At 43.3% G+C, this 6,283-nt stretch overlaps 1 non-coding gene across 1 annotated transcript; it reads right to left on the bottom strand.

The window, feature by feature from the left end:
• Window positions 1-433: 433 nt before the first annotated feature.
• On the bottom strand, window positions 434-516 carry Trnat-agu. The gene has a single exon. It is a non-coding gene; the product is annotated as a tRNA-Thr (tRNA).
• Window positions 517-6,283: the final 5,767 nt, after the last annotated feature.

Below are 6,283 nucleotides of genomic sequence, written 5' to 3'. Positions count from 1 at the left end.
GCCAGTACAACGATGACTAAAATCGTATTGCCAACTTGAAAATTATTTGTCAGAACACTTTGCTATTCCTGTTTTACTGCGTCAGTGTGTTTATTTATGCGATATTCATGGTATTGCGCTTCCTTGCCTGATTGACAGCGTCTTTGTTGCTGCCGCTATTTTGTCCGCACTCACGTGTTACTGACGTATTGCGACACAGAATTATTTTCATCAGATGTTTTAAATGTCCCTTACTTTTCATTATTTGTTCTTATTTACTCCTGGTGCAAAGTCAGACACCTTTACTTTTTTTGAACCTCTTAGACGTAATTACTGGAGCCTTTCTGACAGAGTATTAATTTGTGTAAATTAAAGGTGGAGAACGGAAGAAAGCAAAGGAAAGAAAAGAAAAGGAGGGGACCACTGCTGTTAGCTGCATCGGGACATCACGCGGAAAAAAAATGGGTATCGCCCGGGATTCGAACCCGGGACCTCCTGCTTACTAGGCAGGTACGTTAACCACTGCGTCATCCTTCTTTCTTTTTTTTTTTTTGTTCTATATTGTTCGATGAATTTGTTCGGGGCGGACGTCCGATGACACCCATTTAGGGTCTCCGTTGATCTGTTCACACAGTTTTTTGTTACAGAGGGTAGCTAACCCCCTGACCGAACACGCTGAGCTACCGTGCCGGCAATTGTACAGTCCAGGTGAGTTTTGAACTCACGACCCTCCAGGCAACAGTTCAGTATCATATCCACTACACTACGGTGCTACTTGCATTTCGGGAGGCACAGTATTTTCGTTTACTATCGCAACTGCGCGGAAATAAAGAAAGATGGTTGCTGCCTTTCTTGGATGTCTTGGTTACACGAAAGAACGATGGTTCTCTGGGGAATTCAGGCTATCGTAAGCCTATTGATACCGATTTGCATTTGTCAGCGTCAAGTTGTCATCACCCCTCGCAAACTATGAGCATGCTTAAAACACTCGTACACAGCGCTCCCACTGTCTCAGATCTCTTACTTAAAGAGCTTTCCCACCTAAAGACAGTGCTTAGAAAGACTGGATGTTTCACCCAGCAGAGTAACAGGGCACTGTCAGCTACAATCAAGAATCAGGAAATGGATAAAGCAGAGAACACGCCGGCAAAATCTTTAGCTTTTCTTCCTTTTGTGGACAACATTTACTTTAAAATAGCAAGAATCTTCAGTAAATTTCAACTGAAAGTGTTTTTTTTCCGTTCACCAACTACGACTGCAGACGTCTTGGGATCGCTGAAGGACGACTTGGTATTGAGGATGGCCGGAGTTTACATAATGCTTTGTCTGTGTGGTACGGCTTACATAGGACAGATCACACGCACTGTGAAAGAACGCTGCACTGAACACCAACGTTTCACTCATCTTTTGCAACCAGTCAAGTTCGCTATTGTATTTCCACTGGACATTCAATGGATTATGATAGAACTATGATTCTGACCACATTATCTTTTTGAGACTCCATTATTAAAGAATATGATGAACTGTCATGGCGGCTACCGGTTGGACAGTGCATGGAACCCTGTTATCTCCATGACTTGTTCTAATCGGAGATGACAGAGTGCACCAACGGCCGCGGCGAGAGGTTAACACAGAGGACAGGACAGGACAGCTGAGTTCCGCCAGCTCGTTCCACCAGCGAGGGCGCTGCAGCCGGCAAGCATGATCTGTCTGTCAGTAAAAAAAATTTTGACGCGTGCGCGGTAACTAACAGCTCGTTATGTAGGGCGGAACGGAACAAGTCTTTGTCAGTCTTCGATGGCCCATCTGAAGATGAATTAATCGACGACCGTCTGCAAGGCCGAAATTTGTTCGAAAGTTACTATCGTTGTTTGCAGAGACTAGGTGACTTTTCTGGAAAAATAGTGCCACGTATCTTTGTCACTTTGAAGTGCAGTGCGGCATTCAATATATATTACTTGGCCTGCCACAGTAATCTGTAACTTACTTTTTGATGTCCCCTCTCCCAGTAATGCATATTGAGATGCCCTCCAGCATCTTTTATATCCTTAGTTTATGGGGGCGTTTCGTCGACTTTTGTTATGTTATTGGATCCATAGCTACTTTTCTCCACTGTGTGTGTCAACACACATCGTTCCAAGATTAGTCCGTAGTTGTTCATAGTACAGTAAAGTGTAAACTGGTAAGTTAATGGAGAAGCACTCGGAAGGCGACTACCCCGACAAACTTTTACGGACTATTGAAGGTAATACGAGTAGCAAAATGGGGATGGTAAACCATGTCCTGACATGTCATCTAATGACGCTGTAGAGTGCCGAAGCTATGAGGACCTTCGCCAGCAAACGTGAGTTTGTGTGTTGACGGGTAGTAAGCTGAACTTCTGACAATGGTCCATGGAACATTCAGGGTGTTGTATGTCGCTGAACACGGCCATGTTTCTCACAATATAAATATAGATCAGTGGTTCCAAACGTTTCTGAAACCATTACTCCTGAACACGATCAGATGACATCCAATATCGCGAACAGAGTTTGTTATCTAATTAAACATTAGACTGTAAAAAATTAACATTCCTCTTTTAAAGGGACAAACTGTTTATAAAAGTTAGCTCATCTTCAGACAACTGAAACTCACGTGTTTTCTACGTTTTTCACGACACTAAGAAATAATGCATCAAGTGCCCAAGTGGCCGATTGTGCTCAGTCCTAACAACGCTTTTTGTTACATTTCGTTTGTTATGCACCGTTGCAAATCTTAGTCATGTGCCAAGTTCATTCAGTTTCGCACCTTTGTTTTCATTTCTACCCCAGTCGAGTGTCTACTCGCATACCTACAACTTGCGAATGGAACGGTATCCACGAGAGTTCTGACAGGAATTGCTATTAATCACTCACATTTGCTTAAAATGATACCAGCTGCGTATCAAGAACATCTGTTTTACAGTGTGTGCCTTTTCGGCGTTCAAGAAATTGTGTTTTCGGAAGGAATTCACTGTTTGGAAGTTTTCCTTCATTCACAGAAACTGAGCTTAGAACCCATGTATTTAATTGCAAATTTGTCAAATCAGACAAATACTTGCTACGTTTATTAATGATATGAATGATAACTACTCCCACTAGATGGACAACAAAAGGAAAAAAAATAAAAATAAAAATGACCTTTAGTGCGTTTGAGACAATCAATAAATTTTCGAAATTAAGCCTTTATTATGCATAAGACTGAATGTTTGCATACAGTTCGTATTCACAATAGCGACAGTAGTGATTACTTTCAAAAAATAATTTAGACTGGTCACTAAATTGTCATTAAACCCAATTTCATTTTTACCCCTCCCAAAATTTCTTTTTGTTCCTTAGGTGCCCACGTTGGGAAATACTGCTCTAAAGTGTACAAACTACAGTTGCTTCTCAAGGAAAGCATAGATATAAGCGTTTCTATTATATCTTCGATGCTTTGTAGACTTATTGGCCGACGCTTCTGGATGTAGCTATCTACGAGGGCTATTCAGAAAGTGAGGAACAATCGCTCCCGAAGTGGAAACCACTGTGAAAATGCGACGAGGCTTTTCACAGACGTTTTGGGCAGTGTCTCTAGTATGCCCGTCGCTCGCATCAAGACGCTCTTTTCAGTTGTGAGCGCACTGTGGGTGAGTAAAGGTGCCCAGAATAACAAAGTCTCCCGCCAAGAAGGAGGGCCCGCTGAGAGGCTTCGCCTTAATGAATGCAGCCCACATAACACAACTGCCACGCACTTCCTTCTTCATGGCAATTCTCAGCCGCAATGTGCAGGGGCAGTGAAGACGCTCCTGCAGCCTTTTCGATGGGAAGTGTTCGATCATCCACAACACAGTCGTAATTGTCTCGTCCTGAGTATGATCTTCTTTCACATGAAACGCTGGATACGAAGACAACTCTTGGGCGCAGGAGACGAACTATAGACCAACATTGAGAATTGTCGGAAAGCACAGGAAATTTGGTATAGTGCTCCAACAAATGTTTAAGTAGGAGCAACAACTATGTAGAGAAGTACCTGGAAGGTGTAGCTAAATGTGCAAAGGAAACAGTTTTGATTTTCACTGTGGTTTCCATTTCGCGACCGATGGTTCCTTACTTTCTGAAAGACCTTCGTACAATGTATTTATTCCACAAGACTTCCTCGACAGCCCCTTGAAGTTTTTCAGCGTTGTACTCTTATACCCAGTATATAAACTGTGGTGGCATACGCTGGCGCCAGCACACAATGCGGCATAGAGGTAACAAGAGTATCGATAGAGGCCAACGACAAGACTTGCTGGAAACACGCCCCAACGCCCTCTCGGCCGCCAGTATTGAACATAGCTACCGTGGACCACCGGGCCAGTTCGTTCCAGTTTAGTCAACCAGTTTATCCAGTTAGATCGAGCCTGTTACGCCAGTTAGTTCGAGTCCTAAGCCATGGAGTTCCAGCGTGTCACCGAGTTGGATCTGCAGACTTAGCCTCTAGCACAGAGACGGGCAGGACATAGTAACCTTACAGCGAACATAGCGGACTTCTACTTCAACAGCATTGAGACTCCGTGGAGTATACAGAATACTGTTTGTACAACAGCACATGGAAACTTAAGTTAAATAGTTCTTTGTTTATGAATAAAGAACCCAGTTATTAACTGTGTGCAGTTTGTGTTATAGAACGAGGAAACCGGTCACCAACCAACATCCTTTCCTTTCTTCCCACGGCGCAGCTCTACAGAGACAACGAGACGACATAAAAGAGGCTACAAAGAATACAACATAAACGAATTACCAACTGGGATCAGCAGCATTAGATTGTTCACTGATATTGCCGCTGCCTACAAGGAAATACAGCCATTGAAAGCTCGTGAGGAAATTGGTGTCAATGTAGTGAATGACAGCTCCCGTAATGACAGATTATGCTCATAAGTTGAAAGTACCCAATAGTGTAGCCCGTCCTATTTTTTAAGAATTTAGTGATAATACGAAGAAACGAAATGGAGTCGGACGAACACGTTGATCCAATTGTAAGAAAAGTGAACAGTTATTTGTATTTCTCGTATGGATTCGGGAAGGAGAAAATCTGTAAAGGACACCTGTAAGGCACGGGTGGCTAACCAATGCCACCTGTGTCATTATTTTGGGCACTGCTCTAATTTAGAAATTTAGGTAGGCCTGCCTAATCGAACTAATTCATTAGAATCATATTAATGCCTTATGCTACTGAAGAGCGTTGGTATATATCAACGGGGAGAGGTGAAAATGTGTGTCCCGACCGGAACTCTAACCTAAGATCTCCTGCTTACGTGATAAACGCTCTATCCATCTGAGCCACCGAGGGCACAGAGGATAGTGCAACTGCAGGGACTATCTCGCGCACGCCTCCCACGAGACCCACATTCTCACCTTGTTTATCCACATGCTACATTCGTAGTGTCCTACACCAACACACTCATTACTCGTGAAAGACATTCTTACCAAGTCGCGTAAGAGTTCGGGGAATATGTGTGCATCCACACAGAAGAAGAAGGTCATGGCCGGTATTGCCAGAACTATATACTTATATGGATATGGTGTCTGCTCTTTCGGACATATATAAATATATAATTCATTTCTTCGTCTGCATTTGCAGTCATAGTACCGAAGTTAATCGTGAACTTTGCTATCTGCGCCGGGGCGCCATATTGTCGCACCGAAACAATGTTCATCTGCTCGTTTTTGTTTGTTGGTTGGTTGGTTGTTTTGGGGAAGGAGACCAGACAGCGAGGTCATCGGTCTCATCGTATTAGGGAAGGACGGGGAAGGAAGTCGGCCGTGCCCTTTGAAAGGAACCATCCCGGCATTTGCCTGGAGCGATTTAGGGAAGTCACGGAAAACCTAAATCAGGATGGCCGGACGCGGGATTGAACCGTCGTCCTCCCGAATGCGAGTCCAGTGTCTAACCACTGCGCCACCTCGATCGGTTTTTTGTTTGTTGTGCGCTTAAATCGTGTGCTGCAATTATACATAGTTAGGACCATTTTTAAACTTTTGAGTATTACAGTTGTTAACAGAGCTAGTTTGACAAAAAAAGTGCAAGGCAAGTGAACTGAGTGAGTTGTTGAACTGAGAAATGTGACATGATTAATAAAGGCAACAATGCGGCGAGTGTTTTATGCTGTGGGACAGTGGTATGTAGAAGATTGTCTGCAAAACGGCACTATGAAACAAGTCATAAATCTATTTCTCAGAAAAGCGATCCAGAACGAAGGGAATTCTGTTAAAGACAGGAATAAACAGTCGACATGTATGATTAAGTATGTTGGCAAGGATTG

The sequence above is a fragment of the Schistocerca americana genome, chromosome 1 (genome assembly GCF_021461395.2).
Source record: "Schistocerca americana isolate TAMUIC-IGC-003095 chromosome 1, iqSchAmer2.1, whole genome shotgun sequence".
In the NCBI taxonomy this organism is placed as follows: Eukaryota; Metazoa; Arthropoda; class Insecta; order Orthoptera; family Acrididae; genus Schistocerca; species Schistocerca americana.
The sequence above is the reverse complement of the archived record's forward strand: the minus strand, read 5'-3'. Positions and strand labels throughout refer to the sequence as shown.